The sequence below is a fragment of the Lepidochelys olivacea genome, assembly GCF_965140295.1.
Source record: "Lepidochelys olivacea isolate rLepOli2 genome assembly, chromosome: 18".
NCBI classification, from domain to species: Eukaryota; Metazoa; Chordata; order Testudines; family Cheloniidae; genus Lepidochelys; species Lepidochelys olivacea.
Window position 1 is genome coordinate 20,300,532 of NC_140428.1, and position 24,923 is coordinate 20,325,454.

General features: G+C 47.1%; 1 protein-coding gene across 1 annotated transcript in view; it reads right to left on the reverse strand.

Annotated features, from left to right (window-relative positions):
• Positions 1–24,923, reverse strand: part of SPSB1 (splA/ryanodine receptor domain and SOCS box containing 1) — a 68,086-nt gene that overhangs the window by 27,022 nt on the left and 16,141 nt on the right. The window lies entirely within an intron of this gene.

Here is a 24,923-nt window from a genome sequence, read left to right on the forward strand (position 1 = left end):
TTCACTTTTGCCTGTGAGCGCCCCAGTAGATGTATGTGTAGCTAAAATAGAAGTGAATGTTCCATCCTTCTTTAAGCTCTGTTCCATGAACTAGTTAAGATTTTAATGCATTTGCTTTTAACTTGCACAGAATTTAAGTGGTTTTGTTACTCAGTAAAACTATTAGTATTTTGAAAATAAATTCATCTTTATTAGTTCCCAGCCTATGCTGCAGAACAGCTGGTGGGACTTGTGATCGTACACTTTGACACAACTCATAGGATCGAGTATTGGGGGTAGCCCTGTTAGTCACTATCCACAAAAACAAGGAGTCCTGTTGGAACCTTAAAGGCCAACAGATTTATCTGGGCATCAACTTGTGTGTAAGAAACCCACCTCAGATGCATGGAGTGAAAATTACAGATGTAAGGTAACTCCCTTCTCTTCATGTATAATAATGCCTGCAAGTGAAGAACCAGTGTTGACAGGGCCAATTCAGTCAGGGTGGATGTGGTCCACTCCCAATAATTGATGGGGGAAGTGTCAATTCCAAGAGAGGGAAAATTGCTTTTGTAGCAAGCCAGCCGCTCCCAGTCCCTATTCAAGCCCAAATTAATGGTGTTAAATTTGCATATTGCTCTGCAGTTTCTCTTTGAAGTCCATCTGTTTGCACTTGGAGAGGAAGAGGATGTCTGTATCTGTGCAAGGTTTTTTTTTTTTTTTTTATGAGGTTGATGGATTTCCACTCACAGGATCAGTGACAGTGTAATCCTACATGGGCACCAACCAGCACAAAATTCCTAAAAGCCCCCAAACCGAAGGCCAGGTACAGCAGCAGCACCACAATGCATTACTATGGCTCGCTGCTCTCGTGCTTTTCCAAAGCCCCCCTGAGCTGTATAGGTCCATGCTGAGCTCAACAACCCTTGTACCTGGCTATTCAAACTCAGCTGATAGCCGCTCCACCTTTGCCCCCCACCCCCTTTGTTTCACAGATGTTATGCAGGACACAGCAGGCAGCTAGAACCACTGGGATATTTTTCTCATTGAGATCCAATCTTGTGCCCCTTCAAACTCCCAAAAGGGCATTGTCATTCTGCACCTGCTGAGCAAGTAGACGGCTGTTTCCTTGGTGCTGTTGAGGTGGCCAATGTATGCTTTCCTGAGCCATGGAGTAAAGGGTAGGCTGGGTCTGCCAGGATCCTGCTGGCTTTTCAGCATTGCCAATAGTCATCTACTGGTTGGGAAAAAAAGTCCATGCTTGTAGCTTTTGAGCAGTCCTGGACTCTTAAAGATGCGAGTGTCATGCACTTTCCCTCAACAGCTAGTGTTAATGTAGTGATGCATCCCCAGTGATCCACCAGCACTTGCATAACCATAGAAAAATAACCCTCCCTGTTCATGTACTCTATGGCAAGGTGCAAAATAGGGATGTGCTTGCAATCTATCGCTCCACAGCAGTTTGGGAACCCCACTGCTGCACATCCATCCATTATATCCTGCACATTGCTGAGAGTCACAGTCCTGCGTAGCAGGAGATGAGTAACGGCCCTGCATGCTTGCAAGACAATGGCTCCCTCTCAGTGGATTTTCCAACTCCAAAATTATTTCCCTTTGACTGGTAGCAATCTGGCATTGCAAGTTTCCACAGCATGACCACCACTCGCTTCTCCAGTCAGTGCAGCTCTCATTCTAGTGTCCTTGCGTTGTGAGAGCTGGGGCAGGCTCGGCACACAGATCCAGGAACATGACATTGCGCATCTGAAAGCTCTGCAGCCACTGCTCGGCATCCCAAACCCGCATTATGATGCAATCCCAACAAGCAGTGCTCATTTCTTGGGCCCAGAAACAGCACGCCTCTTGCAGCTGCTCCGTGAATGCCACTGACAATCTTGAATGGATTCTCATTCCATCCCACAACAATCTGACCTCCAGGAAACAGTCAGTCATTTTCCACGTGGCTCTTCTTGCATCTTTGCAAAATACCAGAGGATTGTGTCTCCTCTGTTTGTAATGCTCTTGACAATAGGGCAGAGCTGTTCAGGCTGCAAGCTTCTGTCAGAGATAATGAACCAGTCCCATATAAGGTTCGTGGATTTGTCAAAACAGGCATGAAAATCACAGGTGGCAATCTGGGTGGAGAAAGCTGCATCATGGGAACTTGACCCCCTCAGTCCCAGTCATCCCTTCATGACGCATTTCTGACCCACCAGGTATTGCCAAAACTTCCCAAGTCGATGGGCTGGATGATGGCAAGTTGCATATTGGGATACCTACCCATGGCGCACTGCACTATGCATCGAAACAAGCACCCTGATGAGCAAGTGCATACCAATGCAAGGCTCCAAGCATGCACATGCACGAGCAGTCTACTAAACTGACAGCTTTATGCTGATGCGACTTGCATCGGCAAAAGTTTGTGGTGTAGACATGCCCTCAGTTGGACCTTTAAGGGATGTCCGAGACATGACTATGGGTCTGCATCCAAAACCAAACCTCTGCCTCCAAGGCTGGGACCTGCAGGAGAATGAAGTGACTGAACAGACTGCAGAATGTGTGTGTGACCAGGCAAAGGCAACAAGCCCTTCAAAACTTTTGGGGTGACAGATGTATCCAAGTTCAATCTTTGAAAACAGAAGAGTAGAGACAGTTTGCTCACCTACCCTTTTATTTTCAATTTTGAATTTTAACTGGTGCAGTGTCCCCCTAAAAATGCTGAAAAAAAGAGTCACGCTCATTCTCCATCACCTTGCTTTCCCCCCGGGCACTCAAGACAATCCCACCTTACTCTCCATTAGGCTGCTTTGTCCTCCCACCCCAGCTAGTATTTCATTCAGGGAAGCACTTGACTGACATTCCCGGCAGAGCGTTCCCACTTTCCACCTCCTTGGGTGTTCTGCTTTGGCTGCAGAGCAAGGAGCCTTCCACCAGCTTCTGCAAGCAGCAGCACGTCTGGAGCAGTGAACATGCACTTTTGCTTGTTAGTGCACAGCCGAAGGGGTCACCGTTGCAGCCCTTCGCCAACTCAAGAAGAGACAGAGAAATGGTTCGGTGCTGGGAGCAACCAAGCAGGATTCAAGTTAGAGGAGCAGTAAGTCTGTTCCAACAGCAGCTCCATATGCACAGGCAGACCGTCTCTTCTGGATGGAAAATCCCTTACAGTTTGAGTTGTTTTAACAAGACTAAGGCTGCCAAACTGCAACCTCCTCCTTCCTCTTTTCATTTAAGCTGTGTTAGCCAGGTCACAAGCACTATTAACCAAAGAGCAAAAATCCCCCACAATGAAGCACTATATTACTCAGCCTGTTCCCTTCTAAGGCTTTGTTGAGTCTGACACAGAGCTACAGTAAATGCTTCTACACCAGTAAAGTCTCTGTCCAAGGGGAAGTTACGGCAAGGATGCTTGGGCCAGGTCTGGCCACCTATGTCTCTCCGTGTGTGGAAAAAATCCATACCCCTGAGCAATGTAGTTAAGCCAACCTTATTCCTGAAAGGCTTCTTCCATCAACCTAGCTACTGCCTCTTGGGCAGATGGATTCCCTTTGCTGACGGGAGAACCCCTCTCGTCGCTCTAGTGAGCATCTCTACACAGACGTGCTACAGCAGCGCAGCGGCAACGCTTAAGCGTCAACTTAGCATTGGCAAAGCTGCTCAGGAAGGCAGCGTGGTCTGAAAACATTGGCCAGCTAATTCCACTTGATCTGTTACAGCACATGCCCCTCCACACCCCACCCACCCCCAACAAACATTCCCACCTGCTCTCCTGCAGAAAGAGGTCAGGGGAAATTTTGAGGAGCATAAAGGGGGCATTTCCATTTATTGGCAGTCTGTGCCAACAGGCCCAAAGAGCGCCTGGGCCACAAAGACTGAGTTCCCACCCACGCCTCTAGAAGGGGGTCTCTCCAGGTCAGAACAGAGGCATACTGGGACTGCATATGTTTGTGCAATCTTGAATCAATGATGCATTTTCTGAGGCGAGTAGAGGACATAACTCCGCAGGACTAGAAGGCACAAGCAGCACCTTCAGCTGGCTGTAGAGAGATGCGAGGTTGCCTAGCCGATAAAGCGCTAAAGTGGGATCAGGAGATTGGGTGCGAGTCTGCGAGTCCCAGCTCTGCCGCTGCGTTGCTGTGGGGGAGGGCAATTTCCTCCCTGTATTTTCCCCCCCCATCTACAAAATGGATATAGTGATGTGACCTCCTTTCTGATCTATGGATCAAAGCATTGTATAACAGTAGGCATTATTAAATGAGAGGAAGAACGTGTATCAAAGTTCCTCCCACCCCAACCCTGAGCAACGTCTCTTCTTAGGAGAAATGAGACTCCTCCTCACAAGAGCAAGAGATACAGATAGATACAGAAATGCCTGTAGTTGGAAGACTCATCAACTCCCTTCCACTAGCCTCTCGAGGCTGGCGACACAGCACACTCACTACAGTTGATTTGCTCTCTCCTTCGCATCCTACACTCCCAAAAGCCACACTTCAGATGTGACTTAGTTACAGTTTCTCTTTTCCTTCCTTTCCAATCTTAAATTCCTTTACGAGGCCAACACTGAGCTTTTCTGGCTTCACCAGTCTCCGGTGTTTACACCTTGCTACTTGCGTTCAGTAAATGGACACTCAGCTTTGTGGAGTGAGATCTGGGCCAAGTCTCTCCAGCCTTGCTGGCCAACTGCCACTGTAGGTTTACACTCAATACAGGGGCTGCTCTGAGTTTGATCAGATCTGAACACAAAAGATGCACTGGTTTTAACACCACCTTTGCTTAAACTAGTGTTCATAGGTGGTTCTGCACTCTTGTTCTGAAAACTGGCTAAAGAGGATATAGCTAAAATTGGCTTGTTACAAGCCTTAGGCAAAGTCAATTGAGCTACATATATTGCAAATGAGTGCTCATGCAGATTTGCACCTGAATAACCAAATCTGTTTTAATCTACACCTTTTGTTATTAGAGTGCAGGTCTGAAAGTAGAACCATCACTTGGCTGAACCCAGCCATGGCAAGCCCATGTGTTTATTAAATGGTCAGGAAAGGGGGTTATAGATTGAAATAAAAGAGATCCTGTACACAAATAGCAGCAGGTTTCAGGAACTATAAAAGAAGTGCTCTAAATGAACAGTTAATGATTTCCCAATTATCCGCAGAATTTAAAAAAATTAGAATGCTTTATTAGCTCTGTGACAAGCAGCTGCATGAACCGAGAAAACAAGAATGTCATTTTAGGATGGAGCATCTCTAGGATACATTGAACACCTTTCGGGAGCTCTGCATAGCGGATACTTCTTCGTTGCCTTCTGAAGGAGATTGAGACGTAACAGCACAAGATTGAGAACATGTTTGACAGGAAGTGGATAAGGTGATACACAAAACAATCCCCTTCTTAAATTCAACTTGCAGTCCACCCAGAAGACCAGACAGGCAGCACCTGACCCCCATACATAACAGCATCCCATGTCATCTGCATGCACTGAAGGTTTCTCTACACTGCTCTACCAGCAGTTTAAAGATTGAGGTTACTTGTGCTCTGCTCTTACCCTGTGCATCCAACTTAACATGCTCGTCTCTCCACTCTGTTGGGGACAGCTGGTAGACTTCCGGTGGAAAGACACCAACTCTGCCAGTGAAACTGCTGGGGGGAGGGGGGGGGAAGCAGGAGGAGGAGGAGGGAAAGAATGCGGTAAGCAGCAATTCCATTCCAAGTACAGCCAAAATCCCCTCCCTGCAGCAATGGGATAGCCCTTCCATACCGGGTTTCTTTCTCCCTGTGCCAGCACAGGTCACAGAGATTGAGAGCCTGAGCCTTTTCTGGAGTCTCCTTGCTGTTATCCCAATAAGCTACTACTAGCGTATCCAAACAGGATATGTAGTGTGGTACCCAAGCACCTTGAGGTTCCTATATCTCTTCTCCCCATCCTGTCCCCAATGAGGCAGGAAATATCTGCTGACACCTTATGGGATATAGAACCAATCGACCCAGGCCAGTTGCAGGCATTTAACTGCTGTACAGAAGTACCCTCTGAGATCTCCAGGATGGGCCTGGTTAAAGATCTCCATTTGGATAGAGTCGAAAAGAGACAGCTAGACTAGGAGCCCGACACTAGACACTAGCCCCCAGGAACACAGCATGCATATCAAGCCTAGAACTGCTTCCTCTCCTTACAAAGAAATGCTTCTCACTTATTAGCAATACTGACTTACTCAGAAAGACAAGACTGAGTTGTGTGATACACAAGCCTGCAGAGTGCGTCTCTGGACTAACAGGCTATTCAGGGAGAAGGTTACTGGAAGAGTCAGAAGAACCTTCTGTCCAATCGTATTAGTCTGTCCATCTGTGATCCCACCTCCTTTTATACCATATGTCAATGCAGCCGCACTGAGTTTTAAAAAAGAGGACCACATCAAGAACTTAATGGCTAAGCTTCTCACAACCAATGCAGCTGCCACTACAGCCCTAGACAGGAAGAGATGCCAAGCTGTACTGAGAGTTTGTAATAGGGCCAAGTGTCCTCAGAGGAGTGAAATTAGACCTTGCTCCCCTCTGTGACCCAAACAAACACCGGAACCCCATTTTGTTTAGAGAGCTGCTAGTCCACTAACCCATTAAGTTCTCAAGCCACTTCCACACAAAGATGCTTCTACATCTTTTCTTATTCTCTCTGCTGGAGTCTTCCCTGAAGTGGAAAAAAACTGTTGTTAGCAAAGGTCAGTGAAAGGCTCTATACTGTCCTCTCCCCGACACCCTCCCCTGAGCCACATAGTCTTTAGCAGGGATCAGTTAAAGCCCCCAGCATTCAGCCAAGCAGAAACAACCTCCTGATTCCAGGGCATGAGGACTCAGGTGTGGGAAAGAGATGAAGGGAGGCACTGTGCAAATGTCTAGGAGACTCAGAATCCTTCCAGGACTAGCCTGTTGTGAGAGAGAAGAGAAAGGACCCCACTGTCTGACGGTAAGGCAAATCAGCACTACCAACGGGAATTAGCAAGACTAGTACTGAAGACAATCGTTATGAATCAACAAGGCGTTTTATTTATTTGCAGCCAACGTCTGAAGTACCCCAAAGGCAGACAAAAACCGAGGAAAGTCCCTCGGACAAATGGTCTGGATAGTTGAAATGTCATGTTGCAACATCACCACCCCCAAACGATTAGTCTGCCCATTGTTTTGGGGCATGTGGGAGGAAGAACACACGAAAACTTCCTTCTGGGAAACAAGCAGCCAATATCCCAGAATGCAGCCTAGGCATGCAAGAGGTCAACATCTGTTGGCATACTGCTGATGATGCACTGTATAGCTGCCACTCCTCCTCCCTCCAACGCCCCAAATCTCCTGCTTCCAAAGCTTTTAGCTATCCTGCAGAGAGGGTATGTCTTCACTGCATAAAAGAGATGTTCTGAACCCTGGGGCAGGCAGCACTGAAGACAAGGGACCTTTGCTTTTTACTTGTTAGCAGCTACAGTTCAAGTCTATAGGGAGTCTGGTGTTGAACTCAAGCAGCCTCATCTTTGCTGCTATTTTAACCTGAATGTTCTTTACTTGGGTTTTTTGGGGGGTGGGGGTGAGGAGGAAGGGGACAACAGTGAAGTCATACCCCTAGTGGTCAAAGCAAACCACCTACAAATAAAGTCACAGGACAACTATCAACTGCTCCACAAGCTAAACACAGCAGCTTCCCCTTAAAAATACATGTTGCCACGCTCCATAGATGTATTTGAATGCATGACAGCACAAAGCCACCTTCCAGTGTGTGTATGATTTAGTTTTGAGCCAGTCCAGTTAGGGCATGTCTATGCTTCAATTAAAAGCCCCAGCTAACCCATGCCAGCTGATGTGGGCTTGAAGGGCTTGGGCTAAGGGGCTGTTTAACTGTAGTGTACATGTTTGGGGTCAGGCTGCAGCCCGAGCCCTGGGACCCTCCCACCTCACAGAATCCCTGAGTCCAAACATCTACACTGCAATTAAACAGCCCACGCCCAAGCCAGCCAGCATGGGCCAGCTGTGGGTTAACTGCAATGTAGACAACCTTAACAGTCCACTGAATCACAACAAACCAGTGAATTTCACTTCTACCTGATACATGAGCTACTTGCTTGGGCAAAATTGCACTAATAGGCCAGGTGCAAAGAGCCGAGAGCAGAGGTCTAAGGAGAAGGGTATGTATATGGGTATTCCTGAGTGGAGTTTCACCATATGCCAAGATCAGATACACCAACCCCTAGCTTTTAAGAATTCCCTCCAGGGTGTTTGTCAGGATCACTTATCCCTCTTTAAGAAGTTATTGACAGAAAGTGATGGCAGTGTGTGTGGGGGGGGGGGTGCGCGTGCACGTGGGTGCCTTGTGTCTTGCTTCTCTGATTCACAAAGACCCAAAAGGATGTTAGATGTTTGCTTACACTAACCATTCAGCTTCTTCCTGCCCTGAAGACTATGGACACTGACGAATGTGCAGTTACAACAAACCCCACGAGATGCAACAGAGTTGAGTAACCGAGGGAGTGATTTTTAAAACAGCTTCTGTTCACGCCAATACTTAACACAACCCCCCTTTTGCCAAGTGCTTATTAAGGAGTCAACACCTTTGAACAGGCAATTAAAGTGTGAGAGCTCACACCCCCACCCCCAGGAGATCTTTCAAAGCCTGGGGAGACCATACTTGATATTCCTCATGTTACTAATCTTACAAAAACATGGTGAGGGGTGTTTTTAAAAAACTCTAAGACCATCATGCAATACGTAGTGACATTTTCTAGACCAACTAGGAGATTTAGAGTCTCACTTGTAGGAACTGGGGGAACAACCCCCCCTTAGGCCGCTGTGAAAAAAAGAGGGCACAAACTCCATTTTAAAAAGCAAAAGCCTTTTACAAGTCAGCTTTGAAAAGTAGGATACTGGTTTTGGTTCATGAGCCAGGACTCCAAGCTGAAGGAGAACAGTCCTCACTTCTGGTCTGTGTCCTTAATTCATAACCAATACTTGTACATTCGTAAGGCTCAATGATAAGTCAAGAAATGCTGGGTTGGGGAGCGGGAGGGAAAAAGAGCCGAGCCACTCAATGGCACATTAAACACTAGCTTTTGAGCCATGGCATAGGGTCAGGGAAGCAGAAGAAGGAACCTAGCCAAGTTTCCCAGTAGTAGGCATGCTGGACAGCATCCCCAGCTCCGTCCTGTGACTCAGAGGGTTCTCAACAATGAAAGGAAAAACGTGCTCAAGCATTAGAGTGCCTCCTGGTAAGGAGCCTACCCACGCACATGGCACTATAAAGCATGAAGCTGAAAACATCCACCCTCTGTGGACAGCGCCAGCCCTATTATACAAGTAGGGACAAGTTAGACAAGTGACTTGCCCACAGCTGCAGAGGAAGCGAGCTACTGAGCTGGGACTAGAAGCAGGGTGTTACCTTATGCCTCGCCACCTGTTCAGCCCATGCAGGGAAACCCAACAGGTCCACCAGAGAAGATGCACTCTTACCAGGCTTGTAGCTACAGGTCACTTTACTGCCACAGTTAAAAGGTCTTCTCAAAATTGAGGTTCATCTGCCCAGCTTCCTACCACTGTTGTGCTAGGGAAGAGCTCCAGGCTGAACCACATCAATGGCATGATACTGGTAGCATCATTTTTGCACTGAAGCCCAGAATCAACTGGGAGGTGAACAAGTTGCAGGAACAGTCGGTACAACATGTGATGTCCCTCACACCAACACTTCCCTTTTAACCCCTCATTTTCCAGCCTCCTGGCTCAAGCTGTACCTGCCCCTCAGCAAAGAGGCAGCATGCTGCAGAGCAGTCAGTGTTCAGACTACGAGAGCTGAAACGTTGGCCCAAGTGTGGTCCCAGCTGCTTTGCAGGGTCAAGTTTTTAGGGAGGGGGCTGAACACCACATGGCTCACCTTGCTGTAAAAAGGATGTTTTATTACCAAAGCTGTCTGGATGGGGAGCTTTGAAATACTCCCTTCTCCCCCCACGTGAAAGTCCTGTTAAATTTAGCTTTGCAACCAAAACAAAATGAAAGCAGCATCTGCTTGGAAGAGATGAACACAAGATAAAAGGTGTCTATGACAGAAAGCTGGCTGCAGTCTCATGTTTTCTTTTCAAGTTTGAGCTGGGAAAGAAACATAACAAGAGCTGTGGAAAAACCCTTTCCAAATCCAGCAACACAGCCGGAAGGGAAGAGGCAATTACTCTTCTCCAACGGCATCAATGGCCAGGCAAGGTAGGAAGTGGAGACAGATTCAAACTTGCTGTCCCCTCTGGTGCCTATAGCTCCTCTGCTTGCTGGGGTCTGGAGAGATTTTCCCAGCCCCCAAAATAAGAGCAGTTTCCTAGGGATCTCCCTCAGCAAAAAGGAAGTCAAGTTTCATATGATGGCAGGGCGCCTCCAGAATTTTTCTGGCATGGAAGGTTTGCAACCCTGCCAGTAAGGAAAGGGAAAGCACTGGCATCTTTCCTCTGCCTAGAACGGCCTGTTCTTAGAGGAGAGTGAAGTTAGGATCATCATGGGTTTGCTGGGACATGACAGAATACAGTATTTAGACACTGCTGAGGGCTCACTGTGGTCAAGCCCAACACTGCAGTATGAATAGACAAGGGTTGCTCAGCTGCAGATACACAGTGACATAGCAGCTCCTCCCCACTCCAGGGAGGGGCCACCACCCCTTACCCTGCCGCAGCCCAGCTGCCAGTACCCCCTTGGACACACAGCACCCCTTGTATACAGGTTAATCCAGCACAACGGAGCTTACGCTTGTGCTACCAGGGGCCGACTGAGGCAGCCAAGGTGCCTTAAGAACTCAGGATTTTACACATGGCAGGCTCTTGTGAGGGGTGTTTAGGGGACTCAGTGCAGCCTCCCACGGACAAGCCTCCACCACTACACTGGTCCCCCTTGTTGTCAAATCTCAGCAGAGGTTCCCAGGATTGACTGGGCCAGCGAGACCCAATGCTCACCCCTCGAGGTGGTTGCTGCAGAACTGAAACAAGTGGGCAGGGCAAGGCAAGCTTGCCCTGTCTAGGATTTACTGGTCTCCAAAGTCCAGCATTCCCTCTCCAGGAGCAGAGTCACCACACAAAACACTCTTGCTTGCCGATTTTGCCTGCACTGCTACTATTTTTGTATGGCACTTGCAAAGCAATGGGCTGGGATTATAATTGAACCTGGAGATTCAAAAGCCATTCTAATGCTTCTGGGATAAGTAGGCAGGTCTTCCTTCCGGTACGTTTTAATGGGGCTGTTGTCCATGAGGCATCCCGGCCACCTGAGAGATCAGGCCAGGCGGTTTCCCTCAAAAGTTTCCATAGCTGAAGAACTAGGTACAGGTGTTCCCTCACCTTTTATCGCATGAGCTACCTTTTAGTAGAAATGGTCACATGGACCTCCCCCTCCAGCTTCTGTTGCTTCTTATCCCTGAAGCAGCTCCAGCACTTGTATTTGGAGTGTACTCATTTCTCATCTTCACAGTATCCAGCAGTCAGAAACAAGAGAAGTTAAGAGAGACTACTAGAAAGGGGGGAGGGATGTGATAGAGGTCTATAAAGCCATGACTGGTGTGAAGAAAGTGAAAAGGGAAGTGTTATTTACTTCTTCACATAATACAAGAACCAGGGGGTCACTCAATGAAGCTAATAGGCAGCAGGTTTAAAACACACACACCATCAACCCGTGGAACTCATTGCCAGGGGATGTTGAAGGACGAAAACATAACAGGATTTAAAAAAAAAAAAAAAAAAGGGTAAATTCATGGAGGATAGCCAAGGACAGCGTTAGCCAAGATGATTAGGGATGCAACTGCGTGCTCTGGGTGTCCCTAAGCCTCCGACTGTCAGAAGCTAGGACTGGATAATAGGGGATGGATCACTCAGTCACCCTGTTCTGTTCATTCCCCCTGAAGCATCCAGCACTGGTCACTGTCAAAAAACAGGATACTGGGTTAGCTGGACCCTTGGTCTGACCCAGCATGACCGTTATGTTCAACACACCATGGCCAGCCTACTCTCAATCCATCTGCAGTATCTACTGAAAAAGGTACACACGTGCCCCTCCCATTGCCAGAGTAGCTGTCAAAGTCTACAAAGCATTTGAAAATTACATGTGGGAACCAAACAGAATTCATCCAGATGTGGCATAGACAAGTGCTGAGCAGTTCTGTCAACGTTGAGGTGACTCTCCGTCATCTCATAGCATACTGGTGCAAATACCACTGCCAGAATACACAGAAGTGACAAGTTACTCCACAGCATCTCATGGGCTGCCCAGTAACTATTGAGTAAGAGGACATTCCTGAGAGAACTCAAGACTACTCAAAAGGCAGCTCAGATTACCAGCGTACTGGAACATACACAGAAACTCCCTCGCCAAGCATGCTGGGCCGATACCTCACTAGAGCTCATTGGTCCTTCATTAGTCAAAGAGGTGGTTGAACCCTGTGTTTACCAGAATGCTTCAGTCCAATTATTTTTAAATGGGAATATGGCAGGCAGTACACACACACCCCCCCCCCTCAGTGAAGAGCACAGCTCTGCACAGCCATCCAGACTCATTAGATAATACAGGACTCTTTCACCCTACCCGGAGAGGCTTACGAGAATGTAATCATGTTTGTCAAGTGCTTTTAGTAGGGTGGGGCTACTGGAGTGATTAATTTGGATTCTTACATCACCTAGCATTGCAAAGGGCTTAAGTTACCACATGGGTCAGTGACAAGACAGCTAGATTTGTCCATTTGTCTAGGTGGTTTTTTAGCTTTGCCAATTTAAGTAGTTTTATGCAAAGCAGCTTGCATCACAGGACACAAGGGAGCTCAAATTTGCATGTGCAAAAAACCTGAAGCTACTGATTCAACTGGGCTTCCCTTAGGGGGTAGGTCTACACTGGAAACCCTTCAGCTGCACGGCTACAGTGCTGCAACCCCGCCGCTGTAGCGCTTCAACACAGACCGTCACTGCGGCGATGGGAGGGGGTTTTCTGTCTCCGTAGTCCATCCAGGTCCCCTGAGAGGCAGTAGCTAGGTTGACAGAAGAATTCTCTGTCAACCTAGCAGTCTACATGGGGACTTAAGTCAGCTTAACTACACCGTGCAGAGGTGTGGATTTTTCACTCGCCTGAGTGATATAGCCGTGTCCATGTAATTTTCTAGTGTACAGCAGCCCTGAGTCTTCTCTCCTCCAACATAGTCCAGAGGGATCTGCTTGTCAGACAGCCCTCCCTCATTCAGAGAGCCTATTAAGACTGGTTTCAGAGTAGCAGCTGTGTTAGTCTGTATCCGCAAAAAGAAAAGGAGTATTGTGGCACCTTAGAGAAGGTGCCATAAGTACTCCTTTTCTTCCTATTAAGACTGAAGCCTGGACTACATGTAAAAGTTAGATACACCAAGCTGTGTCACTCAGTGGCATGAAAAGGTTTATTCCCACCTCCCTCTGGAGAGATGTCACTCAGGGCTTGTCTACACTTACCAGGGGATCAACGCATCGGTCGATTTAGCGGGTCTAGTGAAGACCTGCTAAATTGACCGCTGATCCTCTCCTGTCGAGATCGCGTAGCATGGACCCCGCGGGAAGTGGGTCTAAGCTGTGTCGATTTGAGTTACGCTATTCACATAACTCAAATTGTGTAACTTAGGTCGAATTTCCTCTGTAGTGTAGACAAGGCCTAAGCCAACCTCAGCCCAGCTGTACAGACTCTGCTAGCTCAACGGAAGGATTCTTCTATTGACCCACCTACTGGCTCTCAAGGGTTTGGATTTACTACCCTCTCCTGTTACTATCGAGTCTACACTATAGCAGCACCGTTCCTGTAGCACTTGTAGCTTAGAGATATCTAAAGAGGAGAAAGACTATGGGCCTGACGCAGCTCCCACTGAGTTGAAGGGCACCAGCTCTAGATATAGATTGCAAGACATCATAACAAGTACTTGCCTCTCTAAACCCCTTCAAGTCAACATTAAGCTGTGCCCAGCTTGTTAAATTACTTAAGGGAGTTGAACAATTTAGGCTTCCCCACGTGGTGCATTCCCTGGACTAGTTTACGTAACAGGAGCACCACCCTAGGGCAGCAAACGTAACCTGTGTAACTTGACTGCGTTACTCATAGCCATGTCAGTGTCAGGGTAAAGTGACAATATGGTCCAATAAAAGACTACCTCACCCACCAACTTCTGCTAGTGAGAGACAAGCTTACACAGAGCTCTTCCTCAGCTCTTCAGGCTCGTCTTTCATGAACAGAAGGTGGACCAATAAACGATCTTACCTCACCCACCTTGCGTCTCTAACTTCCTGGCACTAACACGATGATACCATCACAGCAGACAACTTACTGTACACACTCCTTTGCATAACCTCATGCAGTCTTATATCAGCTGGTTAGAAGACATATTGCATGCTAAGCACACGAAGGCTATAAGAATTTGCTTTTTTCCCTTATGGGCTTTTTGGGGGATTACAATGGGAAGAATGCCTGGCAGTAAGACTGAAGACCTAAAAATGGCCATATTTTAGACACTTGCCTAGGGTTAAAGGAAAGTTGTTCCAGCCAATCCAGGAGTAGCCAGAAGTGAGGGGTAGTGAAGCTGTCAGGAAGAGCAAAAAGATTGTAGGAACTGGAGTTCGCTCACACTGGATGTTTGAGCTTGTTTTTTCCCTGTAAATCTCAAGTGCAGATAAGGCTTACTTGTGGATTTCCTGTACCGGAACGTATGCATGCTTGGTAGGGAAATTAAGACCAGAGTTTAATTAGCCTTGTAATACATCGACTGATGGTATAGATTTTGTTTAGCTACCTGCCAAGACAGTCTCCAATGAAGGCAGGCTGCTAGTGCACATTGTCCATAGGGTAATTGGCAAAAAAACCTTTGCCTACATAACTTCACGTGGACCTCCCCTCCAATGACAGGGAATTTTACTTCAACCCTCCAAAATAAAAATAAGAACAGTTTCCCCAAAACACATGGTCAGATCTTTTTCATGCTGCATTGTGCAACTTTAAGAACTAGCCTGCCCCTTACATTTTCACATTCCAAGTGCACCCACAATACCTCAGGGTCCTGTGTTAAGCAGTGTTTGGAGGAAGCCTCTGAAATGAACACATACACACCATGCCCTCCCTGGGACTCCTGTGCAGACTAAACTGTGGATTTCCTCTTAGAAAGGACAGAATTCCAGTACCTGTATTGAGCTAGCTGCTTTATGCCACGACTGTTCCAACGTGGCTGTCTGAAACCTTTCCATCATTACCAATGCAAAAAAAAAGCTAGCCAAAGCGAGAAAAACAAGACAGCATCAAAGAGAGGGCAAGTATGTTTGACATGAACCAACCCCAAATCCTCTTATCTGGCATTTCACATCCGCTAGTTTTTTTTTTGTGTGTTTTGTTGTTTTTTTTACAGTTCAAAGGCAAGGCAAAAAATATCCAGAGTCAACCTGTCTTCTCATAGTCATCTTAAGTCCTCATAAATCAACATACCCGTTAAGTAAACATTTAATACAAATGTTTATATAGTCACTTACTTCCTGGTGAACCAAATCATTTGAAGTGGGCCATGGAAAGTTCATGACATCAGTGGAAAGTTTCCAATTCGGAGACCAAGTTTAAAACATGTTAAGGGCATTTTGGGCTCTTTAAAGAGAGCAGCGGACATGGAAACAGCCAAAAAGAGACCTGCTGTTAAGCAAAGAGTCATTTTTAAAACTGATTCCTAGGACCAAGTGAGGAATTTAGACCAGGTCTTGTGTTCTTAGTCAGTACTTCTGCGAGATGAGTAAACAGCACAGGACCCGATGGATATGCTAGGTCATTAGGTTCAGGTTTCTGTCTTTATTAAGACTGGTTGAGGGGCTCAACAAGCCAAGCAGTTTCATCCACCCAGAGCACACTGAACATTTACCCGTTTTCAAGTTGCCACTGGGTGAGAAGCATCCACTCTAGATCAAAAGGTTAAAGTCTCTTGCCAATCACGCACATTTCAGGAGCATTCTCCATCAGGACTTCTTACTAGGCTACATCAGCTCTGCAGTACAACAGTTGGCACAGAAAATTTTCCCCAGTTTTAGAAGTCTGGTACCTGGTCCCAGCCAGATCACGGGCTTGAGTAAAGGGATGTGGTTCCCTTCCACCCTCAAAGGAATTAACACTTGCCAAAGCAACTCAGACAAGTTTGCAGTAGAGTTCAGCATTCCTCAAGAAGCCACCATTACGGGGCTACTGGACAGAGAAGGGGCAGACTCTTACCTCTTAAGTGGGGAGAAAAAAAAAATCAGTATTTATAGCCTTTCTAAAAACTGAAGTTACGCCAAGCTAAGTGTGACAGTCTGGCGTTTGAGGTTAGGGCGGACTTCCGCATTTGCTCTCCAACTTCTTAGGACATGATGGAAACCTATCAAGTTAACATACCTCTTTCCAGCCAGATTCCTACAAGGACCTAGCGCACTTCCAAGACATTTGTCCAACCGCTGTTGTTCAGAGGTTGTCTCACTGGGCTGAGGTTATCGTCTGCCAGCTCCTCATTTCTAGTTGTATCTCTCACAATGAAGAGCCCAGAGGTAGTTGCTAGTACGAGACGCCGCAGGACTGGTTCTTTAAGACACCCATGTGCTAAGAGCCAGACTAACCACCACAGTTGCAGAGAGTGAGAAATCCTACAGGGGTGGGGGGAGACAGCCTCAGAAAGCCTACTCAACAGCTAGCAGAGAGGAAAGGGGACAGCCTGGCCAGCCTCCACACACACTGCTGCCCAAGCAAGCATAGTGCTGGCCTGGAGCCCTGTCAGTACAGCACACCCTTTGTCAGAGGGACTCTCGTAGGCACTTACAACAGCCACACCTACAGTGCTAAAACTTTTTTTGCTACTAACACCACGCACAGAATGGGATACCTCCCCCACATCCCGATTCCCAGCTGTCATTACACATAAGGAATAGTTGGGTTTTTTTAGTGCAGGATGATCACCTTTGCTTTTGGAATGTGACCAAGGGGCTATCGCCTAGGACACGCCTTTAATGAGCATTACATCTGACAGATGCACTCTCTCTCCTGTTAAGGCACCTGGCATTGGACACTGTCAGAAGACAGGATACTGGGCTAGCTGGACCATTGGCCTGACGCAGTATGGCCATTCTTGCCCTTAAGGGAATTCACAGCAGACAAGCTTGGAGTCCTGGTCATTTTTGGCAATCAAGTCACTGCATTGTCACATGCAGATTTAGGGCGCCCTTAAGAAAAGCGTGGTTTCATGTACTAAAGTGTACTAAAATATTAGACCTCAGTCCTCCAGTGCAGGAGGAATCCTGGATTAACCTTACTGCCCTGATGTTGTAGTAGACAGCACATATTTTAACAGGCAGGGAAATAGTGGCTAGATCCTTGGGACCTAAAATAAAGTTTGGCTCCACTCATTAGAATTTAACATGAAAAGAAGGGGTGGCAGTGTGGCCTAGAAGATAGGAGCACCGGACTAGGACTCAGGAGACCTGGATTCTATTTCCAGTTTTGCCACTGGCCTGCTGGGTGACCTTGGGCAAGTCACTTTGCACCCTGTGCCTCAGTTTCCCCATCTAAGATAAAAAATAAGGCTCCTGACCCCTAAGCTACTTTGACATCTATTGATGAAAAGCACTGTAAGACTCACTGTCATTACTACTCCAGGAACTATGCCTCCAAAGCAACACCGTACCAGCTTAGAGCAGAGGTGAGTGATTAAGTATTGCTTGAAAGGTGCTTCGAAGAAGGGGCTATATGAAAAAAGTTCATATAAAGTGGTAGCCTGAAAAACTACAAAGGGCCTTTTAACCACCTTAGACTGGTTGTGTGCCAACAGCACAATAATCTATAGCAAGTATATGTTGAACAGAAGCTCTTAGTTCAGGAGTGGATTCACTAGAGAATTTCTGGAGACTAGCAAATTGATAGCTGTCCAGTAAGTCACAAGATTGTGACTTCGGGCCTTTTTAGATGAACACCCCCTTGTTTAGATGATTGGCTTCACGGGAAGCCAGAGCTTGGCACAGACCTATTTGCACAAGGGGAGCTGGGCTAGAAGAACTGAAGCTCGGGGGCAGTACTCACACCGCAGCCTCCTCCTCAAAGAAGAATCTTTCCCAATCTCCTGAACCCAAGTCAGAATTAAAATACCCTGCTCCGAGCCAAGCAAAGAGCTCTCCACTAATGCAAGTATTTAGAGATTGGCAAAAAAAAGGGGGTGACCCTTTATGAAAGGCAGGGTAACAGGAGCAAACCAGACGCACCGTAGCATCTGCCACCCAAGCACGGAGCATCTGTGCCAAAGCAGAGCATGATGAACTCCTGGCTGACAGCTTTACAAGGTCAGTGGCAGCATCATTCAGGAAGTTTGCTACTAACAGCAACAGAGTAGTAACCTTTGCAATGTCTTTTCTGTGCCCCAGCTGGGATACCAGTCTAATTTGGGCAGCCACTTTTAAGTGCTACATGAATAGGCTTATTACATAGTGGCTTTCCAGGAGACTGCCAAACTGCTCTCAGTCTGCAAAGATGAGCTGCTGTCGGTTCATCCCAGTATCAAACCCTCCACCACAGGAATACAGCTCTCACACAAAACACCCTGAAACCCCATCCCCTCATAGCTTTGATCATTCCACACACAGATCCAAAGGCTGTCTAAGGAGAGCTGCACCCCAGATGATTCTGTGTAGATGCACATGAGGTGGATTGACCAACTTTTATATTCCCCTTACAGCCAAAATGGTTAATTGCAGCGGCCTGCAAAGCCCTCTCTTTCACTGCTGACTGCCTGCCACCTGCTGGGCCATTTGCCTTGTCTGCTCAGGACTCATGGGAAAACCTGTGTTAGCAAGTGGCTCAGCAGTACAATATTGGCACATACAAGATTTCACCTGATTCTTTCATGGGTGGCCCAACCGTGCCAAGAGAACAAGATTCCAGGACACACAGAATAGGACATTGAAACAAATGCTACTGCAGAAGCCTTCTGCTGTTTGATTCTAGATTCTTGGGAGGACCCCAGGGAGCCAACCAATCAGGTGACTAAGGTCTTGTCAAGACTAGGATTCAAGGTGTGATATTAGCATGTTAGCCAGCATGCACCAATATGTTTGAGAAGTCAGTGGAAACATGGGACACTGCTTTTACACATACTAAACTGGTCAAGTAAAGCCTAATGGGGAGCTTACGAGTCAACGTGACCAGCTTCACAAGCTTACATTGCCTTGTTCTACCTACCCTAGGTTCCTGAAACACATTGGCATGTGCCAATATCACATCACGAATCTTAGTCTAGGCAAGCCTTCAACTGCATCTGCTACAGCTTAGTTGCATTTGTCTTCCCCCTCCCTCCCCCAATGAATATTGACAGGACTAATCTGGAATGTAGCGCTCTTTCCTATCATCTGGAACAGGACGTTCCCTCAAAAATCATGGCCCTTTTGAGTGGTCTGCCGGGAAAACCACTTCCGCTTTGAGCTGATTGAGAGCAGGGTGGAATCTTGAGTTGTGTTTGGCTCTTCTGTGTTTCCTGATCAGGGAGACTGAAGAAGTCAGAAGGACGTTGTTTATTGCCAAGGAAGAAGTGTGTACACCAGACACTTGGTGTTTAGAACGACCAACATGACATGGAGTCTATATCACCATGTCCCTGGAACACAATGTCTATATTTCGATATCCCATTAAGCTCACCTTCACTCCTCCCCTTCCAGGGGACCCACGGGACTTGAGCTTCAGCAGGGGCTCTCACTATGGCTAGCCACTCTCCTACCCTAGCATCCGACAAAGGAGTCCTTTCTTGATGGCAGCAATTATCTCAACCAGTCCTCTAGAGGGGTTCCAAGCTTGCCCTTACCCTTAGTAACTATCTAGTGCCAGTCCATTCCCTACCCCATCCAGGGGAAGTAGAACATGGGGACCAGGGGGCCACAGCCCCATCACTTTTTACCAGCCATAAGGGCAAGCAATGGGTGGGAAGAGTCTCAGGGGGGAAGAGGCAGGACAGGCAGCAGCCCAGGGAAAGAGGTAGTACGGGGGGGCAGGCCCACAGTTTGGGAGCCGGTGGATCCCCCTCTTTGAGGGAGATTTGGTAACTAGAAATTCCCCCTCGCCCCCCAGCAAGGGCAAGCAATCATTTGACCATGTTCCCCAGCACGATAAGCAGCGAGCTGAAGAGTTGCTCCTGGAGTTACCTCCCTGCTAATGGAACATTACAGCTCACTTAGTCTGCGGTCATGAGCCCTGCTCTGACTAGCCTGACTTACACATCGCTTGTACCACCAATGCTTTTGCCCACAGCAATGTGAGTAGGCTTGTCCTGCAGCTGCCCAGAGCTTCCTAGAAACCAGACAGTCCTTGCCTGGGCTCCCAGTTCAGCTTATCCCTTGGCTGCTTGGCCAGGTTTTTTATTTCTTGGCCTGGGTGCGGCCTGGAATCTCACAAACCTACTTTGGGTGAACTTTTATTCGGGGATTAGGTTAGACCAAAACACCAGAGCAGTCCCTCCCCAATCAGCTCGGGTTGTGATTGGTTTGATCCCGACTACTTAGGGAAAAACGATTTCTAATGAGTTCTCTTACAGGAAGGCCAGAGGAGATTGATCTAGCAGCTTTGTTTTGAACCACTGGCATGTAGAAACTTCCCCCCCACACACACCCATCCCCTCCGTTCCTGCAGAGGCAAAATAGACTAATGTTTACAACTGCCTCACTCTGAAGCACTTCAGAAATCACAATTCCTGTATACTGACACACTCACAAAGCAGCAGACGAGCAGCTAGTGCTCCTGTGATGTGCCTATGCAGATCAGCGAAAGGCTATTCTGATTGGTTACTCTTCTGGGACATGGTTTCAGTAAGCTTGCTAAAACCAAACCAAACAAAAAAGATTTCACAGCTGTCCCTAAGTACAGTATTCACAATTGGGGCAGATTACAGGGACTTAAAGTTGGTCACATTTAAGATTTGCCTTTTGATTTACAAGCATGTAGAAAGCTCTTCTTCCAACAAGTGGTAATTTACTATCTTTCACCAAGGAGCCGGCTGGAATGCAGGCACATGTGTGCGTGCACACACCCCCCCCCCCAATCAAATTTTACCCTTAGCATATCCTGTGTACTCCTTTGTGCCCCCATTTTATGCATTAGCTTCCTTTGAACGTAGTCCATTTAAACCAAGTTCTTCTGACCAGGGACCTGCCTTACTCTGCGTCTAAGTCCCTAGTACTGGGACATGCGGCTCCTTGTACAGGCACCGACTCTGGAAAGTTGGAGCCTGCAGCTCCAGCCTCAATGTGCCAGAGGGGTGCTCACTGCTCAACTTCTGGCTCTGCCACAGGCCCTGCCCCCACTCCACCCCTTCCCCTGAGCCTACCATGCCCTTGCTCTTCTTCCTTCCCACCCCAGCCTCCTGCATGCCAGGAAACAGCTGATCAGGAGGTGTGGGGAGGGAGAGGGAGGCACTGATTGGCGGGGCTGCCAGTGGGCAGGAGGCGCTGGGAGCAGGCAGGAGCTGGTGGGGGGCTGCTGACGTATTACTGTGGTTCTTTGGCAATGTACAGTGGTAAATTCTGAGTCCTTCTCAGACTCAGGTTGACCACCCCTGCCCTAGCACATTGAGAGAGCTACGTAGACACAGCACATGCAGAGGCAGCTCTATCAGGAGAGAGAGAAGGGTGCCAGTTTGAAGCTTGATCTTCACTTCTTCTGTCGGTAGAAGTACGTTGCTCCAGGGTCTGGATTTTCCCCTGAGCGACAGAATTGTCCTGATCTAACCCCTGGCCTAGACAGCACTATGTCAATGAGAGGGCTTCCGCCGTCCACATAGCTACCGCCTCTTGGGGAAGTGGAGTACCTACGCCAATACGAGAAGTGCTCGCATCAGCAGCGGGATTGTAAGCATACACAAGCCCTGAGTGTCAGTCTCTGCAATTACTTTTCCAACATTCATTATTAGTTCTGGTCAAATGAGGCTGAGTCACTGGCTTTGGGTGCCTGGGCACTTATGAAAATGCTACTGAAGTTAAACCAGGTCACCTTGGGATGGTCACATTATTGAGCCCACCCCCCACTAAAACTAGAACCTTGCCTCCTTAATGAGACGCTGTTCAACTACACCGGGCTGCTCCCATCACCGGCTCAACATTCCAAAGGCATGTGCTCCACCGGGATTGGACAAGTTCAGGGGCACTGGAACGAATGGTGTAGCAGCTTAAAGTAATAATAGCGTGGCTTCCATAATATGCAGGGTTTGCAGTGTTGCTCAATGGCTTTCAACACTCCTGCTAAAAAAATTTTTTTTTAAAATCGTTCTGGCATCCTTGGTCTGGGAGTTTAATCAGCAGCTTGGAAAGAACATTTAAATTCTGCCTGGCCCAACTCACCAACTCATCCTTCTTTCGGTAGGCACTGCAGATATACAGTCCTGGGGCCTGACTGCTCTGTGCCCCTGCAGATTTAACCAACTGAATTGTGCACAAGTTGTACAACCTGAGCTGAAGCCTCACTACCATGAGGTCCTGGTAGGCTCTGGAATCCATGAGTTAGAAAGTTGGGGCAGGTCAACATAAAGTTGCATTGTTATAATTAAGAGATACCCTGATTTCTGTTGAAACAAAACTTATTTTAGCTTGGCTCAGCTTATTAGGAATCTCTTTCAACTAACCCAACAATGCCACTCAAGCCAGAGAAGAGTCCACATGGGTTTGCAGCAGCTTAAATTAGTAAGTCTTTTTAAAGACAGATTTTAAACCAATGCTGCTTTTTTGCACAGAAAAGGGCTTGGTTTCATCCTTCCCTTGCTTATGCTGGATGTTGACAATTTGTGGCTTGAGTTCTCTTTAAAACACAGTCATTCCTAGAAGGAATATCGTAGAGTTACTAACTGGCTTTGTACATTTATGGTGTCAAGGCCCCATTTGGGATCTCCTCATGATATAGATGCTTGACATGGCAACATGCCAGAGATCTAAAGAAAGCACCCCTGGCATCTATGCAACTGCTGCAGAACAGAAGACTTCTCATCAAATTCCCTTCCCAGCTGGGAGAGAAAGCCCTTGTTTGGCAACTCCATATTCTAACACATAGCCACCTTCTGCCCCAGTGCCCTCAGATAAGAAGCAGGCATGTTTGTACATTTAGAAAAAAAGAGTAAAATCCCATTTCCATCCCAAGATTATAAAAGTCCTAACAAGACAACTTCATATATTAGCAGGGCTACCATCGTGAGCTGCCTGCTTCTGCAGTCTGCTAGCAGAGCAACAATCTAAACCTCAGAGAATTTAAAAAAGGAGTTTGTTCGAAGTCAACAGGGCTCTCTGCAACCTTGTAATGGCAATAAAACAAAGTGCATACAGATGCCAATTTCTGCATGAAGACTGGGAAAAGGATCTCATCTGAAGAGCTTCTTTGGTGCTCCATTTAATTAGTCCCAAGACTAAGTAAGCTTCACATGTGAAAGATCTCTGAACGACATTGAAGTTGTGAGAAAATAGTGGGAAGAATTTTTTGGATGTGAGTTGGGAAAGAATTAGAGCCAGTAGCACACTGTGTTTTTCCTACATCTGTGAAAGGGAAGAGATCCCATTTCTGAAGCTTGTTTATATTACAGTAACATCCACAAACCCCCAGAAGGGACTGGGCCGATCGCTGCATTAAGTTCATAAGTGAGAGGGCTGTCCCTGCCCCGGAGAGCCTACAATTGAGAGCAAGTAGGGATGCACCAGATCAGAATAGCCACAATGCACAAGTATACTAAGGATGGCCTATACCGTTCCAGCATGAGTCAGGAAGGAAAGCAGCCTGGCCCTGGTAGGGTCTGCAGCTGAAAGCGGTCCTCAGATTATTTCTAGAGAGAACATACAGCAAAGATTCCTTCTGCGCTCAGGAAAGAAGAAGCTAGAGTATTAAGGGATGCCTTCCCCTCCCATTCGAAGCTATGTTGATGTGTCCCAGGGAAGAGACGGCACACCAAAATATAGCGCAGCACCAGATCAATCCAGACTGTCCAACTCTCGTAGAGAGAAGCTGCATTTCCTTTATCAAATGTTTCATTTGATGGTAACCCTGCCACTGGTGCCAAGGTCCTGCTCACAAGGCAGCTGTTCATCAGTTTTTAAGGAAGCCTGGGTTAGAATGGCAGGAACTGTACACATGATATATTTTAAAACCCAAATTATCTTCCTTTAGTATGCGCAGCGTGCCGAGAGATGTCGAGAAGACTTTTCCCGGAACAATTTCACTTGCTATTGATATCTTCCAATAAGATATAATCTGTTTTTACATATGCTGCTTATTTTTTGCATCTCACACTGCTTAGACAATGAAGAGGCTTCTAAACCAGTTTCACTTTCAGGTTATCATGCACCAGCACCAATAGCCCAGGGCTTGCAGTGCTATCCCCGTAGGGGAATGCAGCACACTGAAGTCCAAAGCCTCATTTTCACTTATTTTAAAAGTTAAGTAAATATTTCTAGCAGAATCCAGTTTGAGAGAGCAAAAGTGCCTTCATTTTGGGCCGCACCTGCCTATCAGGGGCCCTTCTGTTGCATGGCCCAAAAGACAGGTTTCCTTGCAGAGCTGGTTTCCTTGGTTGTCCCCTTTGCAGCCCATCAGTCCCCTTGCAAACAAGGCTAACTTCATGAAGTAAATCTAACAGCAGTCTGGGTCTAATTTTTGCAGGGCTCCATGTGAAGGGATACAAAACATCAGCCTAATGTGGCAAAGGAGCCCAAATCAAGGGAAGTCAATTGTTAAATTATTATGTAGTCAGAGGAGAATGGGCCACAGGAGATGGATCACTTAAGGATTATCTGTTCATTCTCTCTGGAGCACCTGGCACTGGTCACTATCTGAAGACAGGATACTGGGTTAGATAGATCTTTGGTCTGACCTAGTATGGCCGTTCTTATGTTCTTATATTCTAATAGTGCAGTCCTGAGAAGTGCAAGGCATTTCACAATAAAGGCTAGCCAACCTAATACCC